This window comes from Haliaeetus leucocephalus, unplaced genomic scaffold (assembly GCF_000737465.1).
Source record: "Haliaeetus leucocephalus isolate CR32 unplaced genomic scaffold, Haliaeetus_leucocephalus-4.0 Scaffold206, whole genome shotgun sequence".
NCBI classification, from domain to species: Eukaryota; Metazoa; Chordata; class Aves; order Accipitriformes; family Accipitridae; genus Haliaeetus; species Haliaeetus leucocephalus.
This window is the reverse complement of record NW_010972642.1, coordinates 5,395,984-5,417,540: the sequence shown is the minus strand read 5'-3', so window position 1 is coordinate 5,417,540 and position 21,557 is coordinate 5,395,984. Positions and strand designations below refer to the sequence as shown.

Genomic DNA, 21,557 nt, shown 5'->3' with positions numbered 1-21,557 from the left:
TGTCTGGTGATCTAAATTAATATATTTGTAGACAGAATTCTCTATTAAAAAAAAAAACAAAAAAACACTGCCGCAGTGGGCTCTGGTTGTTAGATGATATCTGAGCGGGGAGGCCAAGGACTGGCTTGCACACAACTCCACTGAAGTCACCGGGAGACTTTCCCTTGATTTCAGTGGGAATTGGGTCATGTTTATCATGTTTCGTCTTAGAGACATGCCTGCTAAAGAAAAGTGTAGCCATAGTGGTAAGGTAGTGTGATGAGACTTGCCTTGGTTACCAGCGGATCTGAAGTTTTTCCTTTTTAATTAACAAAAATAATGCTGCTTTGGTAAAAGGGTTGTGGAATATGTCAGATGCAGATTCATTACATGTGCTGTGGGGTGGGGTCAATCCACATTTGAGCTAACAAGCTCCTTTTATGGGTGGTGGTGTTAGAGAGCTGAAAGATAACATATCTTCAGCTTGCTTTCAATTCTTCCTGTTCAGTTTAATAAAGTGAGTTTTGTAAAACATGGTTTATAAAATTAGTCCTCTTGCATTCTGACAAGTTGTCTAGGGTCTCTCACAGCTGGCTGTTAATGATGGATTTACATACTGTTAGCAAAGTAACTTGTTACCCATTTCTTTTCCAAACTATTAATGAATACAGTTTCTTCGATGCCCTTGGTTCCAAGTGTCTAAGGGCAGTGGTTGCTGACTAGTCCCTAGTACACAGCATATCATTCTGTGTGACACTGTGGCTTTGGGTCTCATTATCTGTTTTTGTTACATGACAGACCAGGCTTGGGAACAAGTGTCTGCAGTGCCTAGTGCTAAACAGTATAATTACACCTCTGTTGAGACGAATTGCTCAGGATATGAAGGAAGGCTGTGGACTGATTTTGGCCACGTACTGGGGACGGTCATGCTAACAGCAGTCTCTGCACAAGAGACTACCAGAGACCGAGCAAACAAGTCACTCCATGAGGTTTATTACATCTGTGCCCCATCTAGAGCAGGATGTTGACAGCAGTATTCTTAGCACCTGTGGTCTGCATCTGTGAATGCCAAATTAACCCTTCTTCTAGCTTTCGTGTACTATCCAGTGCTGTACCTTGGCCTTCCCACCACAGGCCCCTCGGACTCTGGAAGGAAAGGGTCTCTGTGCTGCCATCCTCTGGTGGGGAAGCAAATAGCCTCTGGGTACAGACGGTAAAGAGCAACACCTACCCCCTCGCCGAAGCCAATAAGAATACCTGGATGAATGCCCCCGCCCAGGAGAGTTGTGAGGCTTACATTCTGGCCTTTTGTATTTCATAAATCGCATTCATTTTTATTTTGCAGTAGGCTGTTGTATTTACTTTGCACAATTGCAGGTACCATATTGTTTAAGCTCTATTGTATTTCTTGATATTTCTGAATTTCGATCTTTATTCACATGACAAATGACAACGTGTTTTGAAAGCCAGATAGCTTGCAGACATCCTCTACTAAGATGTCGTACTCACTTCATTCGCTTAGCTCGGGAAGAAACTCCTGGTATACTTGCTGTACCTACCCATGTGATTCCACATCTTGCTTATCCTACTGCCTACGAACATACCTTCTGCAAAACCACCTCAACCCACTCAGGTGCTGAAGACTAGTTTACTAACCATCTCTGACAAGGCCTGTCTGCTCTCCTGAAGCTGACTCACATTGCAGCTGTACTGCTCTTGGGGCTTGATAGATCTGCTAGAAAATGGGTTGAATGAACACTGTGTAACAAAATCAAACCGAGAAGTAGAGACCCTTTCCTTAATGGCTTCAGCTTAAGATAATACCGCAGAAAAGGTACCATGAGTAAGTGACAGGGTGTTTTGTTTGGGGTTTGGGGGGGGCGGTATTATCTACTGTGTTGAATGTTTTGGCATTCATGCCAGCAGTCAATCACCACAGTAGGGTTAAACTGAGGGAGAAAGATGGTATTAATTCTCTTCCAAAAACCATCTACAAAATAAGCTCCACTATAAGGCACAGATGGCACAGTTGTAAATGCCCTCAGGAATCCCTTTGGCTTGAGTGCCCCCAAGGCATTTGAATCCCACCTACTGGCAGTGCTGAGCTTGCATCACTGAGGCTCCAATGTCTTCCTTGTCTTCCCGTGTTTAGCTCTTGCTGAAAGAGCTCAGTTGCCTCATATGTGGCTTCAGTGTGCTTTTCTCTCAAGTGCTCTTCAAAGCTCACTGCCTTCTGTCTCTAGTACAACTTCCTGAAGTCCACAGAACAGTGTTACTCCCCCTTTCCAGCATGCTTTGTTCAGTGATTAATTAATTAATAACATTGACTTTTAAGGTATCAGCCCTGAGACTTTCACCTAACAGTTTCCTTAATTGCACAGGGCAGTTCAGACCTCCTTAAGCTGTTGTTTTAGCTCAGTATTGCCTTTGCATCAGTTGTATTGTACTGATGCTCAGGAGATGTGGGCTCCTGCCTGAACTCTGACGGTGACTCACAGCATTACTTTAGAGAAGTCACATCAGTTTTTGCGTCCTCAGTTTCCCCTTGGAGGTTGTTTGGAGGTTTGGGGTTTTTTATAAAGAATATCAGAAGAGTTCAGGAGTTTAATTAAAATATACTTTTAAACTAGATTCTCAGCTAATGTAAACGCTGAGATTCAGCAGTTTATACCATCTGGGCTCTGACCTGGGTAGTCTACCTCAACTGAATCATCCCAAATGCAGAGAACATATGTTTCCAGTCTCTTCTCTGTCCTTGGCTGCAGAGGCAGGTTTTGCTGTTGTCTTGCTCTGTAGAGAGGGCTGCCTGCTTGTCAGCATGGGAACTGCCTCCTGTAAAACAGGGAACACAAGGTGGAAGGGAAGAAAAATTCACTTGCATCCCCATTTGGTTTGACTGCCTGTGCCAGTCCTTAGGGCATTATCAGTCATATTTTATATTTGCTACTGCTTTCCTGAAGCTGTCAAACCTTGCCCTAAGTCTCATTGGGTGTTTACAGCCCTTAATGTAATGGTCAACAAGCCCAAGGACTACAACAGTGAGGACCTTGGTGTAGGAAAATGTAAGAAAGGAAGATAAACGCAGCCAGAGTTGAACAGTCTGTGCAGCCTTTAGCTGATGCTCTCCATAGCAGAGGTCCTGGCATTGTTCTGAGGCAGTTTATTGCCAGTTGTCTCTCACATGCATTGAGGGGCATTCAGAGAGCAGGCTGAATTCATTCTCTGTGTTTTGGGAAGTACATGTTTAAGGCAGTTTTTCCTTGTTTGCAAACATGATTTTGCCATTATGGCAGATGTGAGGTGGGAAATGTGAAAAGGCTTCTGGGGGCTGTTTGTGTTGATGGTTTTCTTCTGTGCTCTTTCCCTGACGGGCCCTCCACATGGGAAGAAAACATTAATTTGACAGAGGAGAGAAACACATGTCATGGCACAAAACAGCTACTGAATTTCAAAATTGCATGATAGCAAAGAGACATCCCTCTGTTGCCACAGTAACTGGGAATTTGCCCTTTTTTTTTTTTTTCCTTTTCTTCCTGAGAGTGGTCTGGAATGCATCTGTGTTGCTGTGGGCAGAAGCAGGAAACCTCAATCTAACCCAGATTCTCCTCCTATTGATATTAATTGGCAAAACTCCCATTGACTGCACTGGGGTCAGGAAAAAGTTGTGAATGGGCAGGGAGAAGTAATTTGATGTTTCTGACTGCTCAGATTTTGCCCTCCCTCTGTTTCCTTCTATTTCAGTTCTATTTGGTGCTGCTGTCTGCAGTGCGAGTATGACCACATTAATGTCAATGAGTCCCTAAGAGTAACAGAGCCCACTGCTTGGCCTGGGATCTGATAACAAAGGCATTCTGTGATTCAAGACAACTCATTTTTCTAGTTAAGTCATATCCAAGGTAGTGCTGTAAATTCAAGAGCTGATTTGCAAGCAGCTTACCCTACAAAAATTTAAAGACTAATCATACACCAGGGCTCTATTGTAATGGGACTGATGGCTGTAGATAATCAGGTTTTCATGTAACACAGCAGAAAAGTAACAGTACAAATCAATGTGTTGCCTATCAAAAGCATGTAACAATACTTCCGATAGTAAATTAAATAATGAAAGGTGTGGGGAGGGGGTTGACTCTACATGCAGATTTATGCCTCAGTTAAAGTGGGAATAGAAAATGCCCAACTGAAAACAAGTAGTACAGAAATACAGGCAGGTTCTAAAATATGTAAAAAACTAAGCTGTTTAAAAAGAAATAGTCTTGAATCTTCACCTCAGAGCACCTATTGTGGTGCCTTAGTGACCTTTGGAAATGTTTGTTAAGATTGGAGTTCACCACCTATAAGGAATCAACTGCAACCTAACTTTTTGGTGGACCACGGATTTTGTCTCACTGCTAAAACCAGTGTTACTTGTGAACAGCACTAATCATGATTAGGTGGTAGAGTGTATTTGATTACAGGCTTATGAGAGTCTTCCCTAGGAGAAATGATTTTGAGACAGAGAGGAAGTTTGCAGCTGCAAAATTAAAACTTTTAGAAGGAACTGGGACCTCCTGGACCATTACAACTTTTGGAAAATCTGTGCCTTTCATGGAAACCCTTTGTGCTTCTGAACATCGGGCCAGAAATGAGAACAGGAGAGCTGGTGGTTCAAACAGGAGAAGAGAAGAATTTGAGAACTCTAGAAATAGAAGCCTCAGTAATTTCAGCCCAAACAGGGTTTTATTCCCAAGAGATCCAGTAGTAGTTTAACTCTATTACATAACAGGGATAAAAGCATGACCACCTTTCTCTAAAAGTTCAGGCATTTTAGAATTTATCTATCCAATTCCTGTTGACTTCCTTTTGCAAAGTCAACTTATATACCACAAGGAGACTCCATGGATCTCAGTGAGGCTATGTACCAAATACTTTCCGTTGACTTTAATGAAAGCTGTCACTAAATCCTGTGCAACCCTTTGGGAAAGTTAGCGGTTTGAAGCTGTTGGCTAGAGAGAGTTTTGTGTACAGATGTAATCAGGATAGCAAGACAAAAGAACAGCAACATGTTCAATTTTTACATTTAGTAATTTCATATGTCAGCTTGTTCTTTGGCCTCCAAAGCATGTGCTTAGTGTACTGACAAAGAAGTAGCTTACTACTTTCACCCTGGAAAAATAGCACGGTGCTGTGGGATAATGTCTAAGGTAGAAAGTACATAAGAGGATTTTCAAAGACTTGGTTACCGGCTAAAATTTCAGGGTGGCCTAAAAATTCTTGGTCCATTTTCTATGATGAAATTTAATGGGTAAGTACACAGTTAGGGAATTAACATGGAAGATGCAGAGGGGAAAATGAGTGAGTATATTTACAAGATGTCTATTTTAAATTCAGTCTTGACCATTACTGCCTTGAAACTCATGTCGTCTTATTCTACAAGCAAAAAGATGGTGTACTGAGTTAATTTTTGTCTCCTGTTTAACAGAACACACTTGAAACACACTTGAACTTGTCTGTTGACAGCAAGTCAGTTCACCCTGATTTATTCTAGTTTCATCTGCAGAGTTTGTCCCAACATGTTTCACATACACATGGAAGGACATGGGCAACCACCCCTTGACAGGCACGTACAGCTTGATATTTCAGAGGATTTTTGCCTATTGTCAAAAAGCAATTAAAAAACCACAGGGTGCTCGCATGGGATTTAAGATCATCTAAGCAAAAGCTGTAAGAGGCACAGGCTGGAAAATGAAACCTTTATCAGTTTAGTTCCTCCAATACCAGTTGGTGATTTGAGAACGGTATCATACAACCTGGTTGCATTTTGCTTTCCATGCGTAAATACAAGGAAATAAAAGCCAGTGTTGTAAAATAATTTATTATCTGTCAAAACCTCATCTAAAGCGGAAGAAAGCACAATGTCATCTACTTTTATCATTGTCCACTGATGTGGAAAATAATCATCTGGTAACTAAGAAAAAGATTAGCTACAGTGCCAACAGTTGTAGGTATTTCACAAGGGCACCTGACAGGTGTTTCATAAGGAGTTTAGTAGCTGTGATAGACTTATTCTCTTTCACCTGGAGACAGAGGGACAGAAGAAGTGCTTTTTGGTGTTCACTGCACCACCAGTTTCTTCTAGGGGAAAAAAACTCCATGTACTCGGCTGCTGAGGTTCCAAAATGTGGTTTGCTTGGATGGGAGTGACAGCAACTCCCAGCTGTGTGCTGTGCCCAATGCATGCTCTGTAGAAAACAGTCCCAGTGGTATTTTTCTACTCTGCCATCTTTTTGAAATAGCTTATACGCTGCTTTTAATATAAATACTATAGTTTGAGGACACTTACAAAAAGGCCTTTGTAAATGATAAGTCAGCTTTGGTTTTGTTGTGTGGTTGTTCTCTTCTTCACAGAGAAGCTCAGGTTGCAAAATTCTGCATGGGTTTGTGCTACAGATGTCAAGCTTGAGTCTATAATTAGCGTGCTGCCTAGAAGAAGCTTCTGGGACATTAGTTCTCACATTGGGCTGAATCACTCCTGCAGTTCTTAGGCAAAAATCCTACTGAAGTTGCTGGGGATTTTGCCTGGGTAAGGACTTGGGCATTCTGTTTCATCTGAGGTCGGTAACAAAACATGCAAGTGTCAGCACTTGAAAATGCTGCCCAATGTGAGGTCTTGATGCGCCAGAGGCTTCTCTCTGCTCACATGACTTCAATATTGTGTAACCGTCATTCACCAAAGGGAGAGCATGAGATATTTGGGATCTGAAATTGCTTACAGGACTGAATAGTCCAGATAGTACTGTTTAGCCAGTGCGTAATTCCACTGGCTAAAATGCAGTTGTATCTGGCATGAATTTGACCCACTGTCATTAGAAGCATTTTGCTTCGATAACTGTACTTAAGGAAATGTGGGATCAGACCCAGATAAACTTTTATATCCTTAAAAGGAAAAACCAACGTATATCAGAAAGGAACAAGAAAGTATTTGTGAGGCTTCATAGTGACCTTGTAGGCAGCTGCGGTAGCAGAGTACCTAGGGCAATGATACTCAGCACTGTAGGTGAGAGAAAGTAAAGGTGCCATTTAAAAGTGTGATTTTCATTGTGTAACTTTATGTGCAGCTGAAGTAAAGAAAAAAAGATCATTCAGGGTGATTCTGCTTCCACTTTTGCCCCATGTTCCATCAAAGTCAACAAAACTATGGTGCCAACATTTGACTTTTTCCTATTGGAATAAAACCACAACTGAGAGTAGACTTCCCTCCTGACTATCTTCACAGGTTGCTTTCTTTTTTATTGTGAGCAAAAAAGCAAGGAAGCAGTAGGGCCTTATCCTTGATTGTTTTGTCTTTCTCCCCATTTTCAAGAGGAGAAAAGAGGAAATACTTAGAGAGGAAAAAAAATTAGCTTTCTTAACAAAGTGAAATTAAAAATTTGGGGGTTAAATTATGCTTAGAAATGCTTCATATACAACATTGATTCTTTAAAATATGTATGCAGGTTAATATTTGGAGAAATGTTGTTCTGGGCTCTTTTGTCTAATTTAAAGAAAAAGGCACAGGAAGGCTAAACAAGGTTCTCAGAGTCACCCACACTCCCAATGCCAGTGTCTCTCACACAATTCTCTGCCTTCTAGACTATAATTTTGACCTTGGATTGTATCACATAAGGCATTTACAGGTTTGATCAGGGTGGTTTTGAACTATTTTCCTTCTCTGGGAATTCACTGTAATCATCTTAATCACTTTAATAGATACGATTTTCTTGTTCCCCTGAATGTATGGATGGTTCACTGTGTAAGTTAATCAACAAGTTTGGTTTTTATTAGTAATTAAATTTCACAACCCAGCTTTTATTAAAAAGCAGCATTTAGGTTCATTGTTCTGTAGATTTCACAACTTCCCAGTTTCTCTTTCTGGCTGAAAGGAAGCTTTGATCATAAAACAAAAAGCAAGAAACCATTTGAAAACCTTCTTCCCCTTCCTCTGCTGATAGTTACTGCCAAGGGTAGGTAAATCCTATCTAACCAAACGAGATGTAGAAGCATTTTAGCTCAAGCCTGTGTTTTATGTCAAAGCACAGTTTGGAAAAAACAATTTGTTTCCTTTGTTCGAGTGGAGAGCAAAAGAAGAAAAAGCTGCTGATATTCAGGAAGCCTCAGGACAAAGCTGTGGCCAGTGTTACAATCTATAATTCTGCAGTAAGTTGTTCCAACATAGAACAGAAGGCCTGATATTGTTTGGTGAAGTGGGAAAAGCGTTTCTAGAAAGTAGAGCAAAGTAACTCTTCAGTTTGGGGAAGGTGGGCCAAATTCAGGCATGCATCTGACTCCAGCAGCCAGCTTCTTGAGTGAGTGCTGGTGAATAGTGACAGCTCTGAGATAATTAAATGACCCTGAAAGGGTCACTGCAATGAGCATCTACCAAATCTCTGTGCCAAACTCCAGAATGTGCTAATTTCTGCCTGCAGGCTCAATTTTTCTGCTTACTTTCTTGCAGGCATCAAAAGGTATGTAAATGAAATAAGGTCCCAGGCTGCTGTAGTTCACATCTGGGAAAAAACTCTTCCTATAAGATCCTCTGTGACTGAAAAAGTTTTATGATGATCTACATGTGCTCTTGCTCTCTTGCAACTGAGGATCTGGCTTGTGGTGTTCAACTTAGTTTATTCCAGCTTCTCCCTTCCCTGACTCTTGTAACCTGGAGTGCAAACAACATTACACTGAGAACTGCCAGAGCAGTGATGTGTGACCAGCTACAGCATATAGAGGCTGACATTAATGTTGATAGGGCATTAAGTTTATCTACTATAAAAGCTATTTCCCTAGCAAAGACTGCCTGGTGAGATAACACCTCTGTTTTGCCTGCTGGAAGAGAGACTTATGTTGATGTAGGAATCCTCTTATAGTACTAATACGTTACAGAGAAATATCTTTGAAGGTAAGGCTTTAGAGGGAATCCATTGTTTATATAGCTGGGGAAGATACCTTTGTGCAAATAAATTAATCTCTATCTGCCCTGTTGGGAAGTACTTCTTGAAGCTGTCAAGATTTATCCACTGACATTGTGATTCCACTTCTCAAGAAAGGACTTAGAGGAAACGGTCTGTGAGAAAACTGCCATTGCCATAGCTTCTGACGGTTTGAACGTGCTTTATTTTGCATGGTTAGAAAGGTGTAGAAGGCACTCAGTACCAGGATCTCCACAGAAAATTTTAGGAAGATATGCCACAAACCCCCAAGCTGAGTATTTATACAGCAAGGCCATTATTTTTTTTTTTTTAAGTAGATGCCTAAAATGTGCTCTTAAATCTTTATAAGGGCACTTATAAAGTGGTTTTAAAAACTGTGGAGTATTCAGCAGTTCCTGCTGAAGTCAGTGAGAATGACCTGTGATCAGTGTTTGAAAATCAGTTACCGCTGCAGATGTAGCCTTAAGAGTCTCTTCATTGAGAAGAAAGCATTGGTGAGCAGGACTGAGAGCAGCTGAAACCCAGAGGATTTTTTTTAATGTGGTATAAAGAACTGTTAGGAGAGAGACTGTGGTGTTCAGTAATCGTTGCTGAGGGACACGGAGCATGCGTTTGGAGTTAGAAACAACTCTTGGGGGTGAGAATTAGTTGTATTACAGTATTGCCAACTGAGATCAAAGCCACAGTGTGTATACATAAATTAAAGTATGTGTATGTACCTCCTTTTTACAGAAAACCAAAGCTAGTATAGGTGGGGTTCAGCTGCCTAAACATATTAATCTAATGCCAATTTAGACACTTCATGGTACCCAAGACCTTCGTTGTGGACTGACAGATCAAGTATAGCAGCTGTGGCTTGTACTCTTGCAGTGTGATAGTTGGAAGGGCATATCCCCGGTCGGATGTCAAAAATGCCATCCAGTGCCTCAGAAGAGGCAACTGAGTGTGGTTAGTCCAAAGACATGTAAGAAAAGTTTAGTACAACTAGAACCTTCATTATAGTTCTTATAAGCTGAATGTCTTAAGTGATCTTGGTAGATAGAAGAATGTGATAGGACCAACTGTAAAAGAAATAGTTCTGATATGAGCTTTTTCCCCCCCTCGGTCTAAGTGTGTATTCATCATGACCTATCTACCTATCTCTTCTTTTTCCTTTATGTATTTTATATTGTAACTTGAAGATTCATTTGCAGGAAGATAAATACTGAGGTCCAGACCTTGTATTCCTTGGCCCAGTCCAAGAGCTCTGTGTGAGAAGAGGTCAAACTGGGGAGCCTCTAGGAGACCAGGACAGGCTGAGGGAGGCCAGGGGTGCACTAGCAGAGCTCTCCCACAGAAACTGTCATATCCTCCGCCTTCCCTGCCCCTGACTGCAAGGTAGCTCATGTAGTCCATCACTTTCTTAAATCGATTCATGAGCAAGCACACAAGGCAGCAAAGATAATAGTATTTTGTTTTAAATGCAAGTGGAGTTAGAAAGCCGACCCTGCTGTTGTGAAGGCAGTGCGGTGGGGCGGCGCAGTGAGCTGTAGCTGGCAGGAGGTCTGCAGAGCCGGGATGTTCCTCTGGCGGAGCTCGCAGACAAGGACTCTGGGCGATGTTACACAGCCGAACTAGTATATATGTTACCGACTTGATAGCCAGTGCTGGTGCAGCTGAGAAGAGCCACCAGTTATGAATGGCACCCAGCTCTTTTCAGCGCTTTGGTGGGAAGCCTGGTAAGCTTGCAGCAGGACCCCAGTACAGGCCTGGCGCTGAGGGAGCAGCGGTCACGCTCTCTTTCTGTGCCTGCTCACTTCTGCTTATTGGGTGAGAAACTTCACATCCACTCCAGTACAGTCTGCTAATAGCATAAAAATCTCTGCTTGTATTTGCTCCTGGGAAGAAAAGCAGGTCTCTCCATCCCAGTTATCTCATAAACAGCATCAAGCCTGGAGAGGTGGCGGGGGAAGGAAAATGTTTCCAACTGGGGAACCAAACTGAAAATAGCTGTTGCACTGAGTCTGCCTGCTGATTACAGCAGCTCTTCAGTTAGCATGGTTGTAGAGATAAGTCAACAGATTAGAGAATTGGCCTTTCAGATCTTGAGGCCTAAATTCAAAGTCAGCTTTAGGGGCCATGGGTGTTCGTAGTGCTGCTCACATCCTCATTTCCATTTACAAAGTTCACAAACCACAGCATGATGAATCTCACTGCTTGTCCACTTGAGGAAGGACTGCAGTCAGACATGTCCCTGTAAGTGCAAACTATAGAGGTCTTGTAGTTGACCCAAGGGTAGGTAACACGGGGGTCACTGGAGATCAGGATGAGGATGTTACCAACTACATTGAAATCCATAGGCTGAAGTAGCAGAAGGGTTAAGTATCAGAACAAGGATGCAGTGGCAGAGCTGCGTGGATCCTCACAGATGTGCAGATCAAAATGTAAGTGTATTATCTAGCTGTTTGAAGAACCACGAGCAGAATAACAGGGCTATGCCAGGTCACGAATGACTTGCTTTAACACAGCTGTGTGAGGGAAGCTTGCATAACACCTGCCCACACTAAGCTTAGCTCAAGCTGTTGTTATCAGTCCCTCACTCTCCTGCATGCTAGAAGTATTTGCAAACTAGGAATCTGTTATTTCAAGGCCACTATAAAATGCCTGTTTCTTTGGCTCCGGGTAATTGACCTATTCTCAATGCCCTACTCAAGAGGTATAAAAGCTTTAATTACAGGTTTGACAAGCTGACTTTAAGGGCAAAACTCTTTAACTTCAATTCGCTGCTTTTCTCCTGGCTGCACAGTAACACAGAGCCTGCCCAGCTAGCATGTCTCATGCTTCTGACTCATGTGATATTGTGATAATAGTGTCTAGTATCAGACTAGTCATTATGCTAGCAAAGTGTCTGAAAGAACACCACATGCAGGAGCAGCACGCAAAATCACAAGCATTTTATTTACTAGGCACAGAAGAAATGTAGCAGACTAGGGTTTCAAAACAGAATGTTATGCACATTTCAGAATAGGAGAGGTAAGTTCCATTTCAGATCATGAAGCTGAATAGAGTCTGTTCAGTGCGATCCATGAATGCAACTGTAGGGGTCCAGTGCTTTCACACAGCCCTGGCTCCAGAGTGACCTAGATCTGATGTGTGTGTTGCTGTACCTGTCAATCAGTGAACTGAATTGCTTGATTGTTTACCGTCAAGGAAGGCATCATCCAGGAGCCTTCTCACACATCCCACATGAATACTGCTATTAGAAAATGTCTGCACTTGCCAAGAATTAATCTCTGTCAGGCACTGCTTGTGCAATGGGACTGCTCAGATGGACAGGGCCTTGCTGCTCTCTTTTCTTGATAATATTAATGCTTAAATATTTTAAGGAAGTCACTCCTAAATTAAGTCTTCCCAGATGCAGGAAGCATACACTACTTTTTCAGCTTGCAGAGTGGTATTTCAGATGAAAATATTCCGTCACTTATTCTTTCCCACAGTCCCTTCACCCATGGCCCAGCCTCTGTCCAGTTGCCTTGCCTGTCCTTTGAAATAATACAGCCCAATCTCTCCCTCACATTCACTTCTCCGTTTTTTTTGTGATGTTCTGCCAACAAGGGCCAGCCTCCAGGAGAATGGTGTCCTTCTATACCAGATATAGTCCTCAGAGAGACCTACCTTCTCATTGGCACAATTCCTGCGTAAGCTCCCTGGCTGCAGGGCTCTGCGAGCTCCCTCTGGGAAAGATGTCCATGGCTCCCCACCTGCTGCACTGTCCAAACAGTTCCTGCTGTCCTGACATATCCTCTCATGTGCTCACAAACTGTAGGCCACTCACTGAGTTTTCAGGCATCACCCACCTTGAAATGGCTTGTGACAGGCAGGAATGTCATAAAACAGCCAGCGCTGCATCTCAGTCACTTTGAAGCTTAGCAGTCTAGGTGGCAAGCAGCACTCACCAGAGAGTTTCTGATGCCCTAAGCAGATAGAGTCGGAACTAGCTTCTGTAATTTTTTTGCTTCTCCTGGACTCCACAGGGAAGACATTCACAGGACTGTGAACTGAAAGAACAAAGATGCTTTGGCTTAAGTAGAGATCCTCATCAAAGTTACTGGTTCACCACACAGGTGTATATTTGTATGGGTGGGCAGGCGCAGAAGTTCCCCCATGCACAGGAATTTCAGGAAACACGTGGCCTGCTTTAAAACCACATTTGTGCTTGAAACTTATGTGCTGGTTATTTTCATTAATAACAGTGCTAGTAAGCAAAATATGAATAGCGCCATGATTATTAGAGGGACAAAAAGGATCAAAGCAGGAGAGTTTTTTTTCTTTTAGTGGTTGATTTTACTGTCTTGAGGGCACTTTCTTTGTGGTTAGTTATTTTGTTCATGATCAATGTTTGTATCACTTCCCAACACATTATCTACAGTGTTTGCAGCTCTCATGCCCGCATTTCTAAGGTGCCTGCCAGACCAGCCTGCAATAATAGAATCCTTCTGGTTTTCAGGTGAGGTGCTCCTGCTTGTTGTGCCCATGTATCATTTTGGAGGATAGATTCAGGCACATTTGATGGCACTGCAGCTGTCCTACCTTCCTCTGCTAAAAATCATAAAGAATGAAAGAGAAATCTTGCAGAACCATTCAGAATGTGCTGTTGTGATTTGTTCACCACCACAAAATACTGTTGAAAGAGTCATAGATCCTCAGTTGTTTTACTTTTCCTCTTTTCTTTCTTTTCTTTTTTTTTTTTTTAATGAATTGCTTCAGAATTCTGTGGGGAATGAGAAGCATTGCTAAAAGGTATTAGACTGACACCAGAAACTTACACCATGTACTGGCAAGTAAATGCCTTGCACTTTGGCACATTAGTTGTTGCTCCTAACAAGGCAAACAATACAAGTCATTTATCAGACAAGAAAACCAGTTTAGGATGTCATAAGAGAATCCAGATTCAGGAGAGAGATATCTTTCAAGATCTGTTCTGGTAGCAGTTCTGTCACCCTGTGACCCAGCCCATCTGTCCTTCTTCAGCCACAGGCATTAAGAGAGTTACTTCCATTGCACTTGCAGGCAGATACTCTGCAGTGAAGGGACTCCTATTGCAGACTTAGAAGTTTGCTCAGCAGTACAACCAGTTACCCAGGGAGACTACTCATCTTGTCCTTTTTAGCAGAGTTAGACTCCTTTCCATAAAGTCTGGGTGAGTCCTACGTCCTGTACTTAAAAGACATTTGAGATACCACAGGTTATGCAAAGAATATCTTCACCCTTCAGGAAGGGAAATGCGAAGAGGATTTTAAATTCTTCCCTTCAAATACAGAACAGAACATCTGTGAGGCTTGCAAAGGCTGTCCCTTGGTAGGGCCAGGAGTTTGACTGTGCCCATTATGTGGTCCTCTGTGCAATGTGCTTTCCACTCACCAGGTGAAATGAACAAATATTTGAGGAACGCAGCATATTACTGTCAATATTGCTATAAAAAGAAGAAAAACTGCAGCTGTTTAAAGTAGCTGAGGAGTTTATTATACTAAAATAAGTCCCAGGAAGACTAATTAGTAGCAAGGTAATGCATTCATAGGTGTGCAGTGATCTGCATGTGGTAATAACAGATCTGTTAATCACATGCCTGCACAACTGATACATGCCGCTATCTCTCCTATTCCTCTTTGTGTATGGTATAAATTCACTTAGCGCATGGCTATATCCCCTCACCGTCATAGGAAGTGTATGTGCATACGGTGACACTCTGGAAGGGGAGGAGGACATGTGAAAACAAGGAGGGTTTTATATAAAAGATATACATTGCAATTTATATTATAAAGTATATAATTTATCTGTGTATGAAACGTTTGATGATACGATACTCCATCTCAGTATTGGCAATGTTCCTACTTTCTGCTACTCCATTCAGTAAAACAGTGCTACACTGCATCACTCTTCTCTGATGCAGTCCAATGCCCAGCCTGGTTTTACTGTGATGACAGGTCTTGTTACTACGTGCTAGCTGTGGCACCTTTGCTGCTGGTTCACTGGTGTAAAGATCTTTTTACCGAAAGCCTTTTTCTTTTTTTCACTGAAGTGGATACAACTGGCAATCACTTCATGGCTCTTTATTACTATCTTAAATTCTGTGGCTGACCTTGAGTGAAAGTGTGAATCAAGCTCTCTCCTTGCAATTGCAGTCATTTGTATGTAACACAAAATTAGGTTATGCAAAGTATATATATGATGTGGATTTAATGTAATATTGTGTGTATAATACTGTTAGTATGAGCATTGGCCTCTGAGCCCTTGGTAAGGATTTTCCAAGTATTTTCACAATTGTTCTTGATTTTTTTTACTGTGCTAGGTTCATTGATGCATTCTGTCTAACTTTGGGAGGCATGTAACCACCAAGATCCTACATATAGTTCAAGTTCTTTTTCCTCTTCTCCTATAGAAGACTTCCTATTGCAGAACTCCTTTTCAAAACAGAAAACACAAGAGTTCCCCAGTCATATCTAGTGTATTTTCCTGACAAAATCAGGATATCTAGAGAAAACTAATCTTTTACCTCTGCACATTTTACTTTCTGCATGCTGCTTGCATTTAAGAACATACTCACTGATTGTTCCCAAGACACTGTATGCATGTAGCAGAATGAAAGCTGTATCTTATTTAAGTTAATGAATAAGATGAATGAGTGCAGCATTTCCAAAACAGGCAATGAGAAAAGGAAAGCTAGGCAATAGTCACATATTAATTAAAATAAGAGCTCTCCACCAAAAAAATATGAGTAGATTGATATTCTGACAGCTGCCCATAGACTCATTCATGAAATGATGGGCATGAAAGGCACCGTGGGAAGCAGGATTTTTACTGGAGACAAAGTCATTCACTTGATGCACATTCTGTTAAAGGAAGCAGCCTGGATATTGCAATTTATTCTTGTTGTGCTTGATGGAGAAAGAACTCTTAAATCCCAGCCGGAGAATTCACAGGATTTCTTTGCTCTTTAGGTTTGCTTTATAGTTCTGCAGAGTCCCGCTTGGGAGACATTAGCATCAGTAATAACTATGGTACTTAGCGCTTATTGTAATGTGTTTCATCTGCAGATCTCGGAGAGATTTGCAAGGTGAGTGCAGAATTATAATCCCCCTTTTAGAGAAACTGAACAGATATGTAGAAAGGCTTGGTGATACGGCCAAGGTGACACAATAAGGTGAAATGGTGGTAGAGTGATGTCAGGTCCTTCTAACCTCAAATGCCAGCGTGGGCAAAAGGGGTTATTTAGACCCATATTTTGCAAAGTAATTCAATACCAGTAGAAATTGGAGTGTTGGAGAAATTGGAGTCTAAGTGAGCATATTAGAAAAAACAATCAAGTGTATTGTTGCTTTTCTTAATCTGAAAATCCACTACGGGTCTTTTCAATATGAATGAACGTACTGTTGGATAGTCACACTGTTTCAAGTCAGGTACCTAACCCAAGGGCATAAGGTAAATGCCCAGCCTGTCCATACGGTTGAGGGAGACATCCGTATGGCATTCAGAAAACCTGTGATAGGAATCCATCTGCCTCTGTAGCCTAACTCAAACAGCTAAATCAGAGATGTGAAGTCAGGCGATGTGAATAGCCTCTGACATACCCAGTTCTAAAACTAATGCACAGATCTGCAAAGTCATGTAGTAACGTACCCTATTAAAATCTGTGAAAAGTTTATGCTTTGTCTATGTTTGTGGAACTTGGCACCCATTGCCCAGGCACAATCTTCTCAGGATCTTAAATTGTCACAGTATTAAAGTGAGATTCAGCAACAAGTGTGGCAACATTATGTAATCCAGAGAGATAAATCTGAATATTAGAACTACTTCCACTGCCGAGATAACAAACATGTCATAAATGCAAGATGCAACAGTGGTAATGATATTTCTGAACTGGGAGCTAATATTATTCTCTGAGCGCGTAAAGGACAAATTATCCTGGGCTACACAGAAGGGTATTTGCTTGTGCCAGCTTTCTGTTTCGGTGGTTGGCTGTCTTTTGGCAACCTGCCATCTAATAATTGATTGCATGTCCATGGGGCATTTTGTTGGATGTTAGTGCAAGAGTAGAGTTAGTATCAATGCTTCATGCCAGTGACGTGGAACAGAGGCTCTCAAAGGGTCTTGCACATCTGTCTGTCTAGCCAGTCACAGACTGCAGACTCTTTGTCCTTATTTCTGTCTGTTGGGCCTCAGAGCTAGAATTAACATAACATGAAGCATTTTTCAGAGTTCTTTTTAAGGAAGCTGCTACGTAGCTTTTGTTGTTGCTTTAGCTGCTGCAGGAATGCTATATAAGAAATGTGAAATCGGAGTTTAGGTGGTCCAGGAGAAAAAGTCTACATTCAGAGATGAGCCACACTGTGGCAAGATGTAAGAAGCACAAAGGCTTCAGAAGCAACTGTAGAGTAGAAAACCTACTGGTCCTTATGGTTTGCACTCCGTTGAAACCATAAGATACTTGCACACCTTTAAAAAGTTTTCACTTCCCTCTAAAAAAATTGCTATGCTATGCTACCTAGAGAATATGTAACTAATGGGAGATTTCATCAACCAGAGTGAATTACGGATGTGATGATAAATCCAAAAAAAGAGATTCCCATGAAAGCAAAGCCACCATGATTTGCTTCTGGAATAGGTACACTGGAACAGGTTTCTCAGAGAAGTTGAGGATGCACCAGTGTTCAAGGTCAGGTTGGACGGGGCTTTAAACAACCTGAGCTAGTGACAGATGTCCCTGCCCATGGCAGAGGGGTTAGAACTAGATGATCTTTAAAGGTCCCTTCCAACCCAAACTATTCCAGAATTCTGTGAAATATGTAATATCTTCTATGGGACCTGTCCCTGTGTTGTTGTCAGTGGTTCACTGTACTGGTTTGGTTGATGCAAGCTGCCCACTCTGTGTATTCATTGCCCTGTTAGCTGGAATGCTGCTGCTCCTGGTGTAGTCAGGCAAAGGCAAACTGCCTGAATGGAAATGCCTTCTCACTCCTTTGACAGCCTGCTCTCACTTAGGATGGATAAGCATGGGGACAGAGGTGTTCTCTACTGTTAACAAGTCAGCTATATACAGCATTGATATTTAGTTGTTTGACCTAATACCTTAGGTATTAGGTGGGCAGTTGAATAGTATGCATGGGGATCGATCGCTGCCTTGCCTGTGCTGCAGTTTGGACACTGAAGTGCCTTCAATGCAAAATATGTGGTAGATGGAAGCTTTAATGGTCTGCTTGAAGGCCAGGAAGTGGGGAGGTGGGATCCCTCTATGCCTGGCACAACAAAGCCCTCTGGAGATCTCTGGTTTGGTTACAAGCACTGAATTTTTTGAAGTTGACAGGGAACCACTCCTGTAAGACTGCATAGGTCACTGACACATGGCACAAGACACAAGGCACCAGGATTTCCACTGCTAAGTCACTTTGTGCCCAGGTGGGAGGAAATCTGCATTTGCCTCTTTCTTGCCTTTTTCTCAGCTCCCAAAATTACAGGGAGGAAGCGGCCACTGAGATGGCATAGTCTGTATACGATGGTCCTAAACATAACTCTGGTCTGGACTAGAGCCCACCATTTAGAAATAAACATCTCTTCCTGATTAAAACATTCCTGTGGTGGATTTACCACCAGCATTCTTGGTACATGGTTCCAGTAATTAATTACCCGGACTGCAAAAAATGCCTGCCTTGTTTCTAGACTGGAGCCAGGGTGTGGGCACAAGGTCTGTGTCTCTGAGAACCGAGTCAGATAACAAAGCCATCTGGGCAGTATTTGGTCTACTTCCTCTCATATTCAGGTCCAGTTTATACACAACTCTTCTGCAACATCTTCTGTTTTCAGGATTTGTTAACTGGCCTGAATAAACCTCACAGCATCTGCACACATGATTATCCCCTGATATTGAAGGGGATGTGAGGTGTCAGGTAAAGTAAGTGACTGCCCTGCTGAGAGCATACCACATTGGGGAATACAGTCCTAATCTCCCATCTGTCCTGACCTTTGACTTCTAGGCCGTCATTCCTCTAATACTTGATACTATCTTAATACTTTTTATTGTCCTTAACATTTTCCATCAGTGCAGTGTAATAAATGCCTGTGAGCTAGTGCCAGCAAGCTAGCCTGAACCACAGGGGTCTCTTCAGCCCGTGTGCCACTGCACCTGCATCCCTCACTTTACTTAAATTTGGCTTTTTGCAACAGTAAGATTGGGGAAGTGCCAAGTACGCTCTAAGATGTCTCTATGCGTGCACCTTTGATCTGCATGGGCTGAGGAGCTCTGTGCACAACAGGCAGAGGATCAACATTAAGTAATGCCATGAAAAGCCATGCAGCAGGAGGGCATCAGAGGGTGAATGCTACATGTAAACTCAAATGGAGATCATGAGACATAGTCTAGGGGTATCCTAGTTTGGGTAAGGCAGTATATGTATGAGTGCTGGATGAAGGTTGTTAATCTCTAGAGATGGGGAAGAACAGAGAAATGTGATTACCCCAACAACTTTCCTTTAGCAGCTCTGACAATTTTGAAAGAGTTTCTAGATATTGGAGCCGTTTAGGAAGAAAGCCAAGGAACCTCATTCAAAAATAGGCTAGTCCAGATTCTTACCCTAAGGGTCAGGGGATAACCTGGGGACACATTGCGATTGCCTTAGTCTCATCAGTTTCAATAGGTCAGACAGTCAAACAAGAACAGTTTTGCCATTGACGTCAATGGAAAAAAGATTTGACCCATAAACTTAAATTCAGCAGCTTCATGTTCTCAGAAGCCAGATATAAAAAAGAGCAGAAGGCAAGGAAGTGTTATTCTCTGAAGATCTGTTATGATATTTCATACTTCCGTATACCTTTGTTTTTCATTTTGTACTTTTAATTCACATGATGAAGTTTTCAGACAGACGTGGATGTCATGTGTAAGCTGAGTTCCTTGTTTTTTTCTTTTGCCTGTCACTGGCTGCATGTTCTCTATTGATGTCTTGTTCCTGGTACTTGACACTGACCATCTTGTCTGTGAAAGGAAGCACTCCAGCTGGCTTGCCTGATAAGAAGAAAGGAAAGTTTGCTTGGTTTAGTCACTCCACAGAAACCCATGGTAATGTTCCACTGCACTCTGTGTCCACACTACGTGTATCCGTGTGTGTGTATGTCTATATATCTCTATACAGACTGACATATAATATAGCTTTGTGTATTTCTGCATGTGCGTGCCTTGCTTTTTCTATTGCTTGTGCAGTGTCCTCTTCATGCACTCAAGCTAATAAGCTGCTCTGCAAATCAATCTCTTGCTAATGTCTTCCAAATTGTTTTCCATTTGCAAATAAGCTCAAATATGTCTTGAAAGTGCTTTACCTCATCTTCAAAGATGACTTGCGAAATATCAATGTTTGGGTTTTTTTCCTGAAGAGCTTGGTCTGGACCGAAGATTTTAATTATGAATGTTGTTTTTTCCTACAGCTTCCTTGACTGTTTCATGTACATCAAAATATGAATTCAGTTGATTATTTAATTTGTCTTTCCAAATAGGCAAGATTATTAAAACATCTAGTCTTCGTAAAGGAACAGGCACCATTAGAGTACAATATTTCATACTTATGTCAAGAGTGCTAAAGAGTTCATTATTTCATGTGGTCCTTAGAACACAGCACAAGAACTTTAGATTTCTTAAGACATGGGTTGTAGGCATGTGAATTGTTGGGGTGGGATGAAGGAAAGATAGTTCATTTTGAGGGACATTTCTACCATAATGTTTTCAAAGCAGCAACCCATGACCTCTTTGGAAGAACCTTCTGATATTTTTCTAGCTTTTGAAAGAAGACCTGGTACCATGGCCCATTAAACATCTGCCCAATTGAAATGCAGAACCTATTTTTTCTACATTGCCTCCTTTTACTCCAAGGACCCACAAATAGATATGTTCTTAGTATTGAGTAACATATTCTTAAAGGCTATTGGAAGGCTCTCTAACAGCTAATAGTGCATGCTCTCAAGTTTCATCTGAGATATATATCCAACTGCTAATACAGGTCATGTTCTGAAGTTCTACCAGGCATCTGAGAGATCTGTTTAACTCCTCCATCACTCAGTTTTAAGTATCATTTTTTCTTTTGTTTTGAGTATTTGAAAAGCGGGGAGGAGGGAAGAGGACACATATTGGATCCGGTCCGTTACCCTAACTTATATTGAATGATTATGTATTAAGGACTTATTAGAGCTCATATAGGAGCTGGGAGCACCTGGTGGAATGGAAATGGTGATTTCTTTTTTTTTTTATGACCTGTAGAAGCAAATAAAATATTGAGGTTTGATAACAGATAGAATATGTGACAGGTCCTTGGATCCAGATGAAATAGGTTCACAGCTAAGGTTGCTTTCATTTGATGTTTGTTCCACGATACTTCTGTAAAAGCCTAGGAGATTCTGTTCAGTTCTTAGCTGGTCAGTGTCAACATAAAATCTCCACCATAGTCCATATTCATTAGCTCCTTGGTTGCTAATGTCTGAATGGGTCAGAGTCTCTGAATTCCCCTCTTATCGCTATAGGTCCAGTTTATAAGTGTAAGGTTGAAATGTATTAACAGTTAGTGTATGACAAATGAGCAATCGGTATTATTTATGTGGTACTTGCTATCAGGCTAACAGAAG

At 41.7% G+C, this 21,557-nt stretch overlaps 1 protein-coding gene across 17 annotated transcripts in view; it reads left to right on the top strand.

Annotated features, from left to right (window-relative positions):
* CACNA1C (calcium channel, voltage-dependent, L type, alpha 1C subunit) overlaps nt 1–21,557 on the top strand; it is a 409,208-nt gene that overhangs the window by 268,918 nt on the left and 118,733 nt on the right. The window lies entirely within an intron of this gene.